This window comes from Schistocerca piceifrons, chromosome 5 (assembly GCF_021461385.2).
Source record: "Schistocerca piceifrons isolate TAMUIC-IGC-003096 chromosome 5, iqSchPice1.1, whole genome shotgun sequence".
NCBI lineage: Eukaryota > Metazoa > Arthropoda > Insecta > Orthoptera > Acrididae > Schistocerca > Schistocerca piceifrons.
Window position 1 is genome coordinate 316421845 of NC_060142.1, and position 18954 is coordinate 316440798.

The 18954-nt window shown below is 44.1% G+C and overlaps 1 pseudogene; it reads right to left on the reverse strand.

Annotated features, from left to right (window-relative positions):
• Positions 1-234: 234 nt before the first annotated feature.
• On the reverse strand, positions 235-352 carry LOC124799555 (annotated as a pseudogene).
• Positions 353-18954: the final 18602 nt, after the last annotated feature.

Sequence of the window (18954 nt, forward strand, 5' to 3'; positions counted from 1 at the left end):
CCAATGCTGACTGGGGGCCAATGCTAAATAAAGCACTCCATCTTCAGGCCACAAGTGGCCCATCGGGGCCATCCGACCGCCGTGTCATCCTTAGGTGAGGACGCGGATAGGAGGGGCGTGTGGTCAGCACACCGCTCTCCCGGTCGTTACGATGGTTTTCTTTGACCGGAGCAGCTACTATTCGGTCGAATAGCTCCTCAATTGGCATGACGAGGCTGAGTGCACCCCGAAAAATGGCAACAGCGCATGGCGGCCTGGATGGTCACCCATCCAAGTGCCAGCCACGCCCGACAGCGCTTAACTTTGGTGATCTGACGGGAACCGGTGTATCCACTGCGGCAAGGCCGTTGTCCAGTGCTAAATAGAGATATAAATCACAGCAGGTTTGTCAGTAACGTCGGTAAGGTGCTGGCTGCATAGTCTGGATCTGCAACGACTAAAACAATTACAAGTCGTTGGTAAAAAATAATATATATTGTACTTAACTGGTTGTACAGGATTCTTCTTGGCTGCGTACATATAATTATAAATACAGGGTGATTCAAAAAGAATACCACAACTTTAAAAATGTGTATTTAATGAAAGAAACATAATATAACATTCTGTTATACATCATTACAAAGAGTATTTAAAAAGTTTTTTTTTTTTCACTCAAAAACAAGTTCAGAGATGTTCAATATGGCCCCCTCCAGACACTCGAGCAATATCAACCCGATACTCCAACTCGTTCCACACTCTCTGTAGCATATCAGGCGTAACAGTTTGGATAGCTGCTGTTATTTCTCGTTTCAAATCATCAATGGTGGCTGGGAGAGGTGGGCGAAAGACCATATCCTTAACATACCCCCATAAGAAAAAATCGCAGGGGGTAAGATCAGGGCTTCTTGGAGGCCAGTGATGAAGTGCTCTGTCACAGGCTGCCTGGCGGCCGATCCATCGCCTCGGGTAGTTACGGACAGATACGTGCCAATGTGGTGGCGCTCCATCCAGTTGATTGTGGAATTTGCAGCTCTCTGCTAGCTCTGCGAGTCGATTTTCCTGGGCTGCGAACAAATGCTTGCTGGATGCGTGCTACATTTTCATCACTCGTTCTCGGCCGTCCAGAACTTTTCCCTTTGCACAAACACCCATTCTCTGTAAACTGTTTATACCAACGTTTAATACACCACCTATCAGGAGGTTTAACACCATACTTCCTTCGAAATGCACGCTGAACAACTGTCGTCGATTCACTTCTGCCGTACTCAATAACACAAAAAGCTTTCTGTTGAGCGGTCGCCATCTTAGCATCAACTGACGCTGACGCCTAGTCAACAGCGCCTCAAGCGAACAAATTTACAACTAAATGAAACTTTATAGCTCCCTTAATTCGCCGACAGATAGTGCTTAGCTCTGCCTTTTGTCGTTGTAGAGTTTTAAATTCCTAAAGTTGTGGTATTCTTTTTGAATCACCCTGTAGATAGCCATTGAGGCCTCACTTACGCCATGCGTTACTAAGCACCTTGTTAGAGGTTGCTTCGTATCAGCTGAAGGCTATGCTAATTTGTTACTGGACGTTCCGAGCAAGAGTAGACGAGAGCTCGCTAGAAACTTGATATAAGACGCGGAGCGGCTGTAGCGGCGCTGGTCGCGAATTGCGGGTCCAGCGGTACTAATACGGACCGCGGTCGATAACTGCAACCCCTAACAAGTGTGGTATCGTACTTTGATACCACATTCCTGCCCCGCAAATCTGCGAGCGGCCGTTGAATATGGCTCCACCGGGTGGAGGACCCCATGCTGACGTAGTCGAGGAGGTGGGGAGCCTGACAGCAGGCGAGGCATGCCCACCCGCACCCTGCCATTCGGACCGAGGAGAGACAGGAAACACCTGGAAACATACTCCATGGTGCACGTGAACATGCGGTGTCTGCGCTTCTACAAATATGGGAGGAACCGAAAGGTCGACCTCCACTGGGTCGAGGCACCCGACCGGCAATAAAGACTGGAAACCAGGAAGTGCAGACTGTTCGACTGCGGTGGACGGCGTTATAACCGGAATTTCACTGTGCCCGATCACAGTTGACGGCAACCTGGTCCATATGGTCATCCGGTCGCCGCAGCGATGCTGGCACTGCGGGCGATCCCTGCGCGAGTAATGGCGTCCGTGATGGCGCGTCCTCACATGGTAAAGGCGAAGCTAGGGGCGCTGGCACGCAGGGGCGAGGAGAGCATGGAAGAGGTCCCCGCGGTGGCAGCCCCGTCGGCGCCGACACTGGGAACATACGGCAAGCGGCAGAGACCCCACGACTGAAGAGGCTCATTTGATTCTGATGCCTGCGCACCTCACCAGATGGACCGGATATGACAAACATAGCGCGGCCAAGATGGCGAAGAATGCGCCCTTTCAGCGATCGGCGATTGCCGCGGAAATGACGAAAATAGACAATATCATCTGGCAAGAATTTGTGGGTCTGCCGTGGCAAAGAAACGCGGTGTGGAGGATACAACAAATTCATCAGAGTTCTGTGAGGACAACCATGCAACAATTCAGCCAGCGAAGCGCTGTCGCGTGCCTGCGTTCTGTCTGAAGATAAAAACAATAAAAGAGCGTCCTCGTGAGAATGAGAGTCGGGCAATTTAGACATTTGCGACTTAAACATCCGAACGAGTCTTTCAGCGGCTCCGTTCGATTGAGGGGAGAGCGGTGATGAAGTTAAATGCTGAATACCATTAGCTTCACAGAGGGTTTCTAACTCTGCAGATACAAATAGAGGTCCACTGTCGGTGACAATGACTTGTGGCAATCCTTCCATGCAAAATATAGAAGACAAGGCTTTGATGGTTGCAGACGATGTCGTTGAGGACATGCGAACAACAAATGGAAAACCACTAAAAGAATCAACAAGAATTAACCATCGTGCGTCCTACAAAGGACCAGCGAAATCTAAATGTAAGCGATTCCATGGCAAAGTTGTCTTAGGCCAGGAGAAAAATTTCTGCGGTGGTGTGGATTGTTTGATACACAGAACAAGAAGAACAAATCTTGGTCATGTCAGCATTAATACCAAACCAGGTACAGTGACGGCGAGCTAACTATTTTGTCTGTACCATGCCCCAATGACCTTAGGGAAGAATTCGTAGCACAGCTGACTGCAAAGAACGTGGAACAATAACACGAGACTGATCGTTTCTCCGTGCGGAGCAAGATGACACCACGTTGGACAAAAAAGTCGTGCACAAAAAAAAAAAAAAAGACGAACCAACGGATCTTCAATCCGATTTTTAGACAAAGGCCATTGCGTAGTGACATAACGCAAAACAACACTTAATACTGGGTCGTTAGCTGTTGCTGTGGCTATACGACGAAAGTCAACAGGATAACTTCCTACATCTTCATTTTTCACCCCACTGTATATACAAGCCTGTTCGGAAGAGTCGAACAGCGGTTCTTCAGCTATTGGCAATGAGGATAACGTGTCGGCGTTACCGTGCTGGGCAGTAGGCCGATACAAGAAGTCGTATCGGTACTGCGACAAAAATAGTGACCAACGAATAAATTTTTGAGCCTTACGCGGAGGCACGGGCTTTAACGGGTGAAACAAAGACGTCAAAGGCCTATGTCCGGTGAGAACGGTAAACTTGCGACCATATAAGAAGTCGTGGAATTTCGTAACTCCAGAAATCAAAGCGAAAACTTCCTTCTCGATCTGCAAGTAGTTACGCTGCGCAGAGGAGAGTAGCTCCGATGAAAATGCTATCGGGCGATCGCGCAAACCAATTTTGTGAGCAAGAACAGCTCGGATCCCGAAATCGGAAGCGTCAACCATAAGGACAAGAGGTTTTGTAGGACCGAAGGGCGTAAGACATGTACTAGATAACAACGCAGATTTAAGCTGCTGAAAGGCACGTTCGCATTCAGGCGACCAAATGAACGGAATGTTCTTTCGACATAGTCGATGTAACGGTGCTGCAAGAGATGATGCGTGAGGCAGAAACGTATGTAATAATTGAGCTTTCCAAGGACGGATTGTAATTCTATAACTGTCTTAGGTGCTGGTAGCTCTGATATTGCTCTTAAATGATCAGGACTTGGATGGATACCTTGAGAGTTTATTGCGTGTCCCAAGTAGGGTAATTGTCCTTATTGAGTTTCAGTCCATTCTCACGTAACACTTCGAATAACTGTCTCAAATTATGCAAATGTTCATGCTGCGTAGAACCAGAAACTACTATGTCATCTAGGTAATTATACACTGAAGGAATCGACGCACAAATAGTCTGTAAGCACTGGTGAAATAGTGCCGGTGCAGAGGAACATCCAAACAGAAGCCTCTTAAATTTGTAGAGACCTAAATACGCATTCACGACGAGAATCTTCTGGGATTTGTCATCCACAGGAATTTGAAGATATGCATCTTGCAAATCTCAATTAGAAAAATATTTGCCTGAACACAATTTGTCAATCAAGTCTTCTGGACGTGGCAAAGGACACGTTGCAACAACAAGTTGAGGGCTGACGGAAGCTTTAAAATTCACGTACAGTCGCAATTTGCCTCATGCTTTCGTTAAGATAACCAACGGTGAAGCCCATAGCGATACTGTCACTGGTTCAATCATTCCTTGTTCCTCAAGTTCATGCAATGTTTTAGCAACTTCGTCTCGAAGCGCGTGAGGCACTGTGCGAGCGCGGAAAAATTTAGGCTGTACGTTGTCAAAAAAAAAATGGCTCTGAGCACTATGAGACTTAACATCTATGGTCATCAGTCCCCTATTACTTAGAACTACTTAAACCTAACTAACCTATGGACATCACACAACACCCAGCCATCACGAGGCAGATAAAATCCCCGACCCCGCCGGGAATCGAACCCGGGAACCCGTGCGTGGGAAGCGAGAACGCTACCGCACGACCACGAGATGCGGGCTGTACGTTGTCCTTCAGTTCAATATGCGCCTGAAAATTTTTCACCCAACCTAAGCCTGGCGAAAAAATGTCAGCAATCTCTTGACATAGGTCGGAAACACTATTTATGGGAACACGTTTAGTGAGGGCCAGCAAGTCATGGCGCACAGTTAAGGAGAATACATGAAATAAATCGAGACCAAAAATATTTACAGATGAAGGTGAACTCGCTGGCAAACTTCACAGTCCTAAAACTGGGATACTTTGACCACTGTAGGTAGCTAACATCATAAGTTTTACGATTCATGAGTGAAACAGACGCTCCAGTATCTAACTGATTAGGAACCGTATGATTCTGAATGTTCATGTTTGACCTAAGCAGCCTGCTCTGATGGTACAGTTACACTTCTTTGCTTATTCGCCGTATCTCAAAGATGAACAAGCCTGGATTAGCACACTGCTAATTCCCGTCACGCACAAGAAACACATTCATACCAAATTTATCATGTGTTCAGCTTCACACACCGTATTAGAATAAAGTAATGGTGTTGGTACACTTCATAAAAGGGTGGAAATAAAAGCAAGATCACCACAGTCTCAAGCCTTAAGCAGTGAAATAACTTGATAGCGAGAACAATTATATCCAAGAGGTCTGTCACATCCCTTTCAGTTTAAAGAGTGTGCTAAACAGGGATTTACCTCTTCATGGACAATTTTTTACCGATTGAGCTACTAAAGCGCAATTCACAATTAGGCCTCACAGTTTTACTTCCATCATTACCTCTCCCTTATTTTCCAAGCTCCGCAGACCTCTTACAAACGTAGACACTACTACTCCGATACTAAAAGCATATTGTGAATAATGGCTTAGCCAAAGCCTAGGAGATCGTTTCCAGAAGGAATCCTTGGTTCTACAACGAGGTGCGTACTATTTTGAAAATTTCAGGCAGATTGTACATTATTAGAGAAAGGCACAGCTATGAGTTCAGCCCAGTATAGTATAAACTTTCAATCTGCTAGGAAGTTTGAAAATATCGCACACTCCTTTGCAAAGTGGAAGAGTCATTTGGAAATACTTTGTCACGTTCTTTACAAAATTTATTGAATTACTTAAATAAATAACGACCTTTATATGTCATTCAAATACTGAAATGAATACCTGAACTGGGAATGCATATAAAACTAGAGTTATCGTACAGCTTCTTGTAAATGAAAATGGTGAGCATACTCTGTGTTAGTATTACCAAAACGTCATACGAACTGGTTGGGTAATGAAACTCTCAATTTCAATAAGGAAATACAGTCACTGCAAAATACATTCAGGCCATTTGGTACTACATCTTCTGGCCCTGTTCAAAACTGATAACTTTGGTCCCTGTGCACATAACAAACAAATGAAGTTAATCTTACCTCTAAAGCATCAACGGTGGATCGCGTTATATTCTGCTCTCTCATGAAGAAGAATGAAATACACTTGTCACCGACTCAGCGGTGTGCAGTGTTGGCCGAAATACTTTGAAATGCACATGAAATTCTTTTGGTTGATAAATGAAAATATTTAAGAAAAATTCTATTTCTTTTAAAAAACACCATACGCTTAGGGACCGATAACCTCTTCACTTTAGTCCCATAGGAACTAACCACAAATTTTCAAAAGTTTTCTAACGTTTTTTAGATTTGTTAACACAGGTATAGGTAATTTAATGATTTGTCTTTATGCTTTTAGTGATGTCAGGTAATACTTGCTGTACAGATCTAATTTTTTGTGGATACGTCAGCAAAGAAAGATTTTCATTTAGTAAAAAGGATGTAATTTTACTGAATAATGTAATTTCAATTGTCAGATGTTTTGAAAAGCCAAACTCCGAATGCAGTTTCACTGTTGAAAAGGTGAGTGTTAATAATTCACCCAAATCGGTACCTGCCGGCCGGAGTGGTCAAGCGGTTCTAGGCGCTACAGTCTGGAACCGCGCGACTGCTACGGTCGCAGATTCGAATCCTGCCTCGGGCATGGATGTGTGTGATGTCCTTAGGTTAGTTAGGTTTAAGTAGTTCTAAGTTCTAGGGGACTGATGACCACATCAGTTGAGTCCCATAGTGCTCAGAGCCATTTGAACCTTTTTGAACCAAATCGCTACCTCTTCCCTGTTCAGATCGTATGTTTTTCCATCCTTCTGTAAATAATCCGTGTCATTATTTTACGGCTATGTATTATCGAGCTGGTGTTTCGATAAGATTCCCACCTACCAGCTACTGCCTTTTTTGGATTTGGAATTACTATATTCTTCTTAAAGTCCGAAGATATTTTGCCTGTCACAAGTATCTTGCACACCAGGTTGATTACTTTTGTCGTGGCTGGCTCTGCCAAGTATGTCAATAATTCTGAAGGAATATCATCTATTCCAAGGGCCTTGTTTCTACTTGGCCCTTCAATGCTCTGTCAAATTCTTGGCTCAATACCGTATATTCTCTCTCATCCTGACGTGTTTTCTCCTCTCTTCTCAAATTTTTCTTCTCCTACATACACCCTTTATATGTTCCATCCACCTCTCAGCTTTCCATTCTCAACTCTGTGCTCTTTTATCGTCTGAACTCTTTCGGACAGTCCGAAAGAACATATATATATATATATATATATATATATATAGTTATGGCTCACCGGACATTAGACCATCATCTTCTGTGCGGATGCACAAACAGTGCCCGAACTCTTAAAGGACTCGGCAAAAAAGCCACGAGTAATGAGTATAATGGGCAGGGGCACTATGAATATAGTGCGGGACAATAAGTTGGGAATGTGGGCCTCACGGGAGGCGTGCCAGAGATAAGTCCCTGCAGTCGCACTATCCTCTGTGTCCTCGATGGCTCAGATGGATGGCAGCCGGCACGGTAGCTCAGCGTGTTCGCTCAGAGGTTTAGCTACCCTTTGTAACAAGAAACTGAGTGAACAGATCAACGGAGACCCTAAATGGATGTCATGTGACGTCGGCTACTACCAATTACAACGAACAATACCGAACAAAGTGTCAAAAAAAAAAAAAAAAAAAAAGAGATCGATAGAGCGTCTGCCATGTAAGCAGGAGATCCCGGGTTCGATTCTCGGTCAGGGCACACATTTTCATATTTTCAACTGTCCCCGGTGACTTATATCAACGCCGGTATGCAGCTAGGGATATTCATTTCATTGCAATTTCATTCCTGTTTGCCATTTTACATTTCATAATTTAATCATAAAATTACAGAAGCAGCTCTATTGAAGATTTATGTTCTTGATATACACTCCTGGAAATTGAAATAAGAACACCGTGAATTCATTGTCCCAGGAAGGGGAAACTTTATTGACACATTCCTGGGGTCAGATACATCACATGATCACACTGACAGAACCACGGGCACATAGACACAGGCAACAGAGCATGCACAATGTCGGCACTAGTACAGTGTATATCCACCTTTCGCAGCAATGCAGGCTGCTATTCTCCCATGGAGACGATCGTAGAGATGCTGGATGTAGTCCTGTGGAACGGCTTGCCATGCCATTTCCACCTGGCTCCTCAGTTGGACCAGCGTTCGTGCTGGACGTGCAGACCGCGTGAGACGACGCTTCATCCAGTCCCAAACATGCTCAATGGGGGACAGATCCGGAGATCTTGCTGGCCAGGGTAGTTGACTTACACCTTCTAGAGCACGTTGGGTGGCACGGGATACATGCGGACGTGCATTGTCCTGTTGGAACAGCAAGTTCCCTTGCCGGTCTAGGAATGGTAGAACGATGGGTTCGATGACGGTTTGGATGTACCGAGCACTATTCAGTGTCCCCTCGATGATCACCAGTGGTGTACGGCCAGTGTAGGAGATCGCTCCCCACACCATGATGCCGGGTGTTGGCCCTGTGTGCCTCGGTCGTATGCAGTCCTGATTATGGCGCTCACCTGCACGGCGCCAAACACGCATACGACCATCATTGGCACCAAGGCAGAAGCGACTCTCATCGCTGAAGACGACACGTCTCCATTCGTCCCTCCATTCACGCCTGTCGCGACACCACTGGAGGCGGGCTGCACGATGTTGGGGCGTGAGCGGAAGACGGCCTAACGGTGTGCGGGACCGTAGCCCAGCTTCATGGAGACGGTTGCGAATGGTCCTCGCCGATACCCCAGGAGCAACAGTGTCCGTAATTTGCTGGGAAGTGGCGGTGCGGTCCCCTACGGCACTGCGTAGGATCCTACGGTGTTGGAGTGCATCCGTGCGTCGCTGCGGTCCGGTCCCAGGTCGACGGGCACGTGCACCTTCCGCCGACCACTGGCGACAACATCGATGTACTGTGGAGACCTCACGTCCCACGTGTTGAGCAATTCGGCGGTACGTCCACCCGGCCTCCCGCATGCCCACTATACGCCCTCGCTCAAAGTAAGTCAACTGCACATACGGTTCACGTCCACGCTGTCGCGGCATGCTACCAGTGTTAAAGACTTTTTTTTTTTTTTTTTTTTTTTTTTTTTTTTTTTTTTTTTTTTTTTTTTTCACTAGCTGCTTATATTTTATGACCCACCGTCTAATTTCTTATGGTGGGTCGTATATTGCCACTTAGCCGCTGTGACTGGGTCCGGGGTCCGCAGTGACTTAAAGTAACACCACACCGGCTCCCGTCCCCACTCACACCGTTGCCCGTGTCCCGCCACGTGGAGGCGGGCTCTGTTTAGATCCATTTGTTATCTTTTTTTTTGTGCAGCATTAGAAAAACTTATAACTAATACAAAATCAAGTAAGATATTAATAAACAAAACGAAATTAAATATTTAGAAAGAAGGAAGGAAGAGAACTGAATAGAGAAGTTATATGTATAATATGGCCCGTCACCTGGTTGTGGGCTGCGGCCCGGGTCTTGGAATGACCATCAAGACGCTGGCCGTTGCTCACCATGCCTTTAACATCTACCATCCTAAAAACTACCTTAACTAGAAGAGATTAGGGTACGTTAAAGCTAGAAACTAAGACTAAGACCTCCATGTCCAGCCTGCTAAACTATTTACGATATACAATAGAGAGGTAACTGATTTTGTGCTTGGCTCAAAGTTGCTAATGAAAGGGTACTCGTGGTAAAAGTAATAAGGTAATGACGCTAACGGTTTGTGTTGAGCCTGCAAGGCTCCTAGTAGAGTACATCAGGCGCAAGCACCTCCCGGCCCCGTCGACAACACGACCTGAACGGTGGTTTTCCCCGATCTACCATAGGTATCCGTCGGGTTGGGCTCAAAAGAGAGGAACCACAATTAAGATCCTTCCATCCAGGACGTGCGCCGCCTCTTACCAGGGGGGCGTAGGTCCCTTGAAGAGGTGCCCAACTTTAAGCTTCAGATGAGAGGTTCTTAGTATAGTGGAGGTTGAGGTATAGGCTGTGTAGGTTGGTTGTACAAACAGTTCACACTGAGCCAATGAGACTTACAATGATACGTGGTGTGGCAGTTAGCACCTTCCGGCCCCGCCAGCAACACAGCCTGAGCGGTGGTTTTCCCCGATCTACCATAGGTATCCGTCGGGTTGGGCTCAAAAGAGAGGGACCACAATTAAGATCCTTCCATACAGACTGTACGCTGCCTCTTAACGGTAGGTGTAGGTCCCTTGAAGAGGTACCTAGCTTTAAGCTCTTATTGGACATGGAGATGCTGTAAAGTATTTATATATACGGTGCAATCTGTTTTTAGGATTGTGTGTGACTTGTGCACCTCTTGTCGGTTGTTCCACTCTGTTCTTTGAATTTGACTTGGTTGACACTATGGATCATCCGCGCTGGACGCTTCAATATCTGTGTTGGTGCCCTGGTCTGTATCTGTTTCTTCTTCATCACTCGTGGTGCTAATCATATCTGTATCCCCCTGGGCATCGTGACGTCTGTTTGGACCGACTTGCCTTCGGTAGGGTCTGTTGCGCAAGTATTCTATTTGTTGGATCTTCGAGATTTCGTCCGTTAGTTTGTTGAGTTCAGTCCACCTTTCCGGGTCGCGTATTATGGCACGTAGTTCGTTCTGTGTGTTCAGGCGATTTATGTGTACTGTGTGTCTTGTGTTCGTGCGTTGTCCGCAGAAGAAGACAGTATGTTCAGGGGAACCTTCTTCCCCGCATGTGCATCTATTAGTCTGCTGCAGACTCACGCGGTACAGGTGCGTGGGATAAGGGCCATGTCCTGTGATGAAATGTACCATACCGCGGCTGGGATCAATATGTTTTAGTTTTAGTCTTTCCCGGATGTCAGGGAAGAAGTTGTAGACACGGCGGCCCTTATCGCTGTTGGCCCACTCGCTCTGCCAGGTATCCACTCGCCATGCTCTGAGTTGGCGTGTTGTCTCAATCGGTACACCAGTGATCTGCCGAACCTGGTCTATTCTCCCCATCCTAAGCCAGTACATTGCTGCGCGGTACCTGATGGTGATATCTATGGGGAAAATTCCCATGACGACACATAGTGCGTCATTTGATGTTGTATTGAATGCCCCTGTTAGTCGAAGTAGAACACTTCTTTGGCCTCGACGTACAATGGTTCTGTTGGTTGAGAGATTTAACCTGTGGGCCCACGTACTGGCAGCAAAGCATAGTACTGACTCGAAGAGAGCGCAATGGTATGTTCGTGTCACTGACAGGGGTAGTCTGAATTGCTCCGAATTTAGCCTAGCCAGTTTGTGTAGTATCTTTTCTGCTTTGTTTGTGCATATTCGCATGTGTTCGTGGAAGTTCAATCGTTCATCAATGTATACTCCTAGATAGCGTGTGACTGCTAGTCTTTTTATGTTTGTGTCCCCAATTTTGACTATTGGGTTCCTGCGCAGGATACCCTTTAGCAATGTATAAGTTGTTTTGTTTCCTGCTATCTTTAATTTATTATCTGTGCACCATTGGGTTATTGTCCTAAGTGTTCCATTGGCTCTTTCTTCTAGCTGGGCACGGTTATTTGCTGAAACTACGACGAGTAGATCATCAGCATAAGCGACAGCTCCATCTGTCAAGATGTGCTCCTCTAGTAACTGTAGGAGCGGTTCTATAACTATGTCCCAGAAGATGGGGCCGCAGATCGACCCTTGTGGACAGCCTTTTGTAATTCGTTTAATCACTTTCTGGTTGTCCATTTGCCAAACGACCGTTCTGTCTCTGCAGTAGTCCATGAAACTATTATACAGAGACTCCGGTACCTGCAGGTGTCTGAGCCTCTTGAACAAGGCCGGCCACCAGAGGTTGTCGAAGGCACCTGAGATGTCTATCATAAAGACTGCGATGGAGCTCCGTATGCCACGGCAAACTGGCTGACACTGACGGCGGCGGTGCACAAATGCTGTGCAGCTAGCGCCATTCGACGGCCAACACCGCGGTTCCTGGTGTGTCCGCTGTGCCGTGCGTGTGATCATTGCTTGTACAGCCCTCTCGCAGTGTCCAGAGCAAGTATGGTGGGTCTGACACACCGGTGTCAATGTGTTCTTTTTTCCATTTCCAGGAGTGTAATAGCAGGTATTACTCTGGTATTTTTGATGGTGTTACTGAGAAGACACTTCAAATTACTTCCGGCTGTGTGATGCGACGCACCCCTTAAATCCATATGCAAGACGATGGAGTGGCAGTGCTGCAGGTTGCTCCTCCTGAGGCCATCGCGGGATGGAGAAGCGTGGGCGCCCCCTGATGTGGAACAGGTTGTCGGTCGTTTTCTGAGGCCAGTGTCCAGCGACCTGCCGGAGACGATGCGTCTCCTCGCCGAAAGCGGAGGTGAAAAATGTGAGATGCCGTGAGATCAAGTGACCGTCGCGGACATCCTTCATGTGCTTATCAAAGCCTCCACGTAACACAAAATACTCACTGTCTAACCAAAGTTGACTTCAAGACGGAGTAATGGAGCAAACTTACTGACAGAGCACTCATACGGAACTGCGTGAAAGATATACTTCGCATCTTATCTCGTCACTACGGAAATTACACTTTTGTTATATGTCAGTAAAAATATGATATATGTACACTGTGTGAGACAAGATTACAATTCATCTCAGAGGTTATTTACGCTAACAGGCCTAAAGGTTTAGAAGCTGGCTTAATAAAAACAGAAAAATGTAAAAATGGTTGTTTTAACGCTCGAGGTGTTCTCCAAAGTCTCGCCCCCTCTCCCATCCCTCCCTTGAGTAAACCAGCACCTTCATACAAATCATGTGAAACTCCTTCTTTCGGATGTTGTTCAACTCACGCAACACATTGGCTTGAGTATCAGTTATGTCGTTAAATCGTTGTCGTCCATGTTAATTTTTCCATTCTGTTGTTTCGCAGCAGGTTTGTATTGATGTCACCAACTCGCGTCACACGTTACGATTTTTCCAGAAAAAATTGTTCACCTTTTGCATTTCAATCAATTTATGGCACGACCACGCGTTGTTGTTTTTACTCGGGATTGAAGGTGAGCAGGATAAGTTTTGCACACAGTTTTATATTCTTCTTCAAAACATTATGGAGAATGTTTTGAACACAAGAGATGTTGTTCCATTGCAATTTGTGAGACTACAATGTTCTCACACAACATCCGCACGTCCACTATTTAACACTTCTGCTCACAAGTGGCTGACCGAACGCACATCTGATGTTTACAGTAGTTTGTTCAATTTGCCACAGTAATTACCGCGTTGACGTCGCTTATGCGCCAGGAATAAAATTACTCCCGGAAGTTGTTGGATGGACGTTGAATACCCAGCCAACCTAAACCCCACAATCAAAATTTTGGAGATCGTTCAAGAAAACTTTCTGCGTATTTTCGCAGCAGGGACTCTTGGTTTCTGGTACACCGTTACAAAGTAAAAACGTAATTATAATTCATTCACTCTGTTGCTGCTACTACCTTTCTATTTCTGTGAAAATATCTTCAAAACAGTGAATAAGTCTGTAACATGTAATCAGTGAATGTATACTACACTTATACTAATGTAACAGTCTCCTGACAAAACAAGTACACTTTTACTTCATTGGGGACATGTTGAAAATGTGTGCTCGAACCCGGGATCTCCTGATTACATGGCAGACGCTCTATCCATCTGAGCCACCGCGGGCACAGAGGACAGTGCGTCTGCAGGGACTCATCCCTTGCACGCTCCCCGTGAGATCCACATTCCCAACATGTCCACACCACTACATTCGTAGTGCGCCTAATAGCTGCATGGTCATCCACGGTAACTGTTCTTTCGGGAACAGATACTACCGTCATATATAGTTAAAATATGGCTTCCCGGCCATTGACCTTCTTGTGCGAACGCACACGCTATGCCCGAACTCGTACGGGACTTGGTAGATTAATCTGCCACGAGTAATGAGTATGATGGGCAAACATCTATTAGGCGCACTACGAATGTAGTGGTGTGGACATGTTGGGAATGTGGATCTCACGAGGAGCGTGCAAGGGATGAGTCCCTGCAGACGCACTATCCTTTGTTTCCGCGGTGGCTCATATGGATAGAGCGTCTGGCATGTAAGCAGGAGATCCCGGGTTCGAGTCCCGGTCGGGGCACACATTTTCAACATGTCCGCAATGAAGTACATCAACGCCTGTTTGCAGCTAGGGTGTCCATTTAATTATCATTTAATTTCCAGCAAAGCTGCATGGTCATCCACGGTAACTGTTCTTTCGGGAACAGATACTACCGTCATATATAAGTACACTTTTATCAACGTGTGTTCCTTACTTTCTGTTAGTGTACAGTATCCTCACAGGTATCATCCATAAAGTCGTCCACCACGATCGCGACATAGTGTATAGCGATGCACCATCGACTGTCGTATATGATCTTGTATTGTGATATGGTTGCCATCGCTGCAGAACACCTCAGGGTAGAGTCGTTAAACATCTCTTCCATCCTGTTCAGTGATTTCATACTCGAAGTGAATATCGGCCAATTCTTCACCAGTAAACTGATCTGTACCACTGTTTGTCATTGTTAACGTGCAATTAACACAGCCAGAAAAGCTAACTCGACACGGAAACCAGCACTACTGAATGGAAGCTTGAGGGTGAAGAGTAATGAGGGCACTATCGTTGTCAACAGGAACGATGAATCGAGCAAGGATTTTTTTCCATATTATATAAATCAGAGCAATAGGAGAAAAAAGCAGTAACGGCCAGAAAAATCAATGGACCGACCGAGGTCTGAATAACAGACCTTTGGTTTTGTAGTCAGACTCTAACCCAGTTAACCATGGAACGACGGTTGTGCGTATGAGCGAGAGTAATGTGGAAAACAATGAACGTTTTGTTACACAGGAGATTGATGTGCATTTCCTCTTTAGCGACTAATCCGAAGCCTAATTCGCCTTCCATCAAGCTGTACTCTCCTGCTCTACCAATTCTTTTTCTCTGTTAGCCGGTATTTTGTTACTTCCTACACCAAGCAAATTTTATTAAGAATGTTTAAAATGAAAATAATCACCATAGCCTTGCGTCATTCACCCACATAGTCACTCCAGACGTTAACATTTGTATATTGGCACCGCCTTAAGTAGTCCCTCTTAGTATGATATCCCCTACTGATAATCTAATCAATCTAGACATCGTTATAACATGCAAAACTTTGTAAACCGACATTTTTTTATTTGTACAGAGGCTACTCAGTCGGATCTTGGTACTTATATTTCATTACACCCCCAACGATAGAAAGTCGTCCCAATGCTTAACAGTGCGTTAGCTCAATTTTTGAGTACTAAGCAACACTTTCAGAGAGTATTCATGTTCATAATATCTTTCTCATAAAACTGACACTTGTCTGTAATAAATGTCATATGGTCTAATCAATGTAAACACAACATTATACGTGACATCCTATCGTTGATCTCGTGTTCACAGTTCATGCAAGAAATTAAGAAATCCACAAAGCAAACTGCGGGCATGTTGTAGACGTTACTGATTATAGAGAACGAATGAGCCGCTACATGGAGTCTGAATGTAACCATTCTACGTTTTCTGAGTAACTTTGGTAGGACGCTTTTGCTATGCTCGGACGATACTTCTTTATTACTATTATTGCTTCATCGTAGATTTTCTGCTTCTTCATCACACAACCATATTTCTGGGATTTAATAACTAAAGGAAATACAAAACAAAAGTTACCACTTAATACTGATCAGCACACATTCATATTGACAGTATACATCAATCTATAATTGTAACACACCAGCTTAACTACATATATGCAAATTTAAACATGAAAATATCAAATCTTGAAATTATTGGCTTTTATGTGTAAGCCCACCGTAGCAAATCTATCACCAATAATAAAATAACAAGGGAAATACATTACGTACGCAACTAAGGAAAGTTTGCAGAAAATTTATGTTGGCTACTCCTTGTCAAGGTTGTTGTATGGAGCCTAATTATAACTTTGTATTTTTTTAAGGTTTCCTAAACGGTTTGCAATCATGACATCATGAGGCATTGTGTTTTGACAGAATGAATTGAAACTTCGTAAGAAACGGCAAGACTACTAATCGATGATTTATTTTTGAAATAAACAAAAATGTAACACAGGTCCTGCTATGATAAATAGGGGAAATAATTAAGGCAAATAAATACCCGTGTAACGAAAGTGAGCAGACATAGAAGAAAACGATATGAAACAAAATCATAAAAACAACCACAAAAATCAGAGTTGTAACGAAATTTCGTATACTGTCTCTTGCGGAGTTATTTTCAGCGATCGAAATTAACTATTGCGGTACCTTATTTAAATACTGACTGCACTTTGTATATAGCTTCAAGAACAATTTCGATATCTGGAGACCATTTCTGATGTGTACAAAGAGGGAGGAAACGAAACTTATCATCTGTAAACTGTAATGCCCAAAAGGAATGTTTTGTATCTTGAAAGTTGCTTTTTAAACTCCATATTCATTTTCCCATTTTTTTCGTTTTATTTTTTAAACTCGCAAAATAATCCTTGCTAGATTCAGCAAGGAAATCCAACGGTCAGCCTCGATTAGTCGTGTAAACTCTTTTAATTACGTCTTTGTGGCACCAATGGAGCATGCTTGCATCTTCGGTGTGCTGCTTGGACCGTCATCCAATTAGAAACACTGGCGGTGGCCATGGTCACGAGGCCATGTAGATTTGAATGTCAGTTCCACTGCATTGTACAGTGTTTTCAGGAGCCGGCGCGAGGCGGCTCGGAGGTCTGCATTGCTAGAGATTGTGGATGACATCCTTCCAATTACTATAGGTCATATCAGTCGTGTGATATAAGTATTCACACAGTTATTTTGCAATCGTTCTGCATCTAGAAATAGCAGTGAGTTGTAAAATAAAGTCGTATTCATGTGCGTGGTGTCAGGAAGGGTATTGGTCGCTCGTTTTTATAATCTGCTAGCTGATTTATGGGATGGAGTAGTATCTATTCAGTCTATTATTATGTATTAAATCGTATCGTTTTCTCTATGCTGAAATCAAATGTAAATAATACGTCATATTTTGTTGGATTCGCTCTGCTGCAATGTCACACTCGAAGCATAAACAGGAAAACAGCAGAACATATATGTATGGGCACATTTTAACCATACTATCATTTGGACAGTATTTACTCCTTTTGCACTGCCATCCGGAGGACCCATTCACTAACAAGAAATAATCACTCCCGGCACTCGGCTTTTTAATTTACATCTACAGAGACAAGCTCAATGATGTGCATAAGGCGGTGTGCCATCATTTAAACAGAGCCAAATCTTGACAGTAACTATGTGTCTCTGGTACAGGAGACATTTGCCGTCATCTGTGTAGTGACTGGAACAAATTCGCTACCACGTAGTCTCGAATCACCAAATTTTCGGTTAACAGCCAAACACACGTGCCGATTGCACCACAGAGGCCTTGACTTTTACCTTTTCCTGGTTTCTTTACAAATGCAGCTTCTGTACCGGTTGCAGAGATCTCTCTGAATGAGAGCCTCTGCTTTCACCTCTTCACATCAAAAACACGAGCCCAGGCTGTAGCGAGGCACACAAACAAATATCGTCATTAAGAGTGGTATTATACCACAAAATGTACGCAAAACTCTACTCCACCCACGCCTTCAGAAAACCTCTCAGAGTAGGTCGAATATTCGTCATAGACTGTAGAACTTCCCTTTAAATCAGTGGTAAGAAAACGAATGCCTCTTGTGAGGGTCTAACTCACGATCACCGATTTACGAAACCAGTGTGCTACCACTTTTTCATTTTTTTTTCCAACAATAACAAGTTACACTTATTTCCTCTCCCAGTATAGTTTTATATGCTTTTAAGAGATCATCCTAGTCTTCATTTCTTATTTTTATTTTTTTAAGTTCTTCAGCACTTTCAGTTTTCCACATGTTGCAAGTTTGGGCCTTGGGTCAGAAGCGGTGGGGTAATATGCGACGCCGCTAATTGAAACTGAATTTTCTTCTGTTCTATAAATAATGACGTGACGAAGTGAAATAATTATTTGTCTTGTAGATAAAACAGTCTTCTGCGTAAATAAGTAATTTGTAGTTCTCTATTTTGATTCGTTGAACAAAAGAATAACAAATAAAAGAAATTCTTCTTGAAATGTTCGTGTCCTCTTGTTAAAGGAACATCAATTTCTTCTTAAACTTAATTTTAACACCCGTATTTTCAAAGCTTCAATTTGTTTACGTTATCTCTAGCATTTATTTCTCCATTCTTCTTTGGCTTATCCCTTTCTTCTCTAAAACTATGTCTATCATGTTTCCAAAGAAGTTTTTGTGGTTTCTAAAACGTTTTGGATGCTGTAAGTAGTCTCGACGTAACTCATAGTTTATTATCTTCCTGGAAGTCGTATCTAGAGAATATATATTTTCATGCTTTCTACTAGAACTTCCATTCATGTTATGTGAACTAAGAATCAGTTTGGTTTTTATTATACAACAGCACAGTTTGAGAACAATGTGGCTGTTAATTATAGTCTGTTGCTGTTCGCAAGTAAATCAGCTACTCTTAAACATAAGACAGCTACATGCTGATGTGCCGTCTTCATGTTAAAACACATTGCTAAAATCATTTTTCCACCAGTAGGTCAGTGTGTGAACAATCAG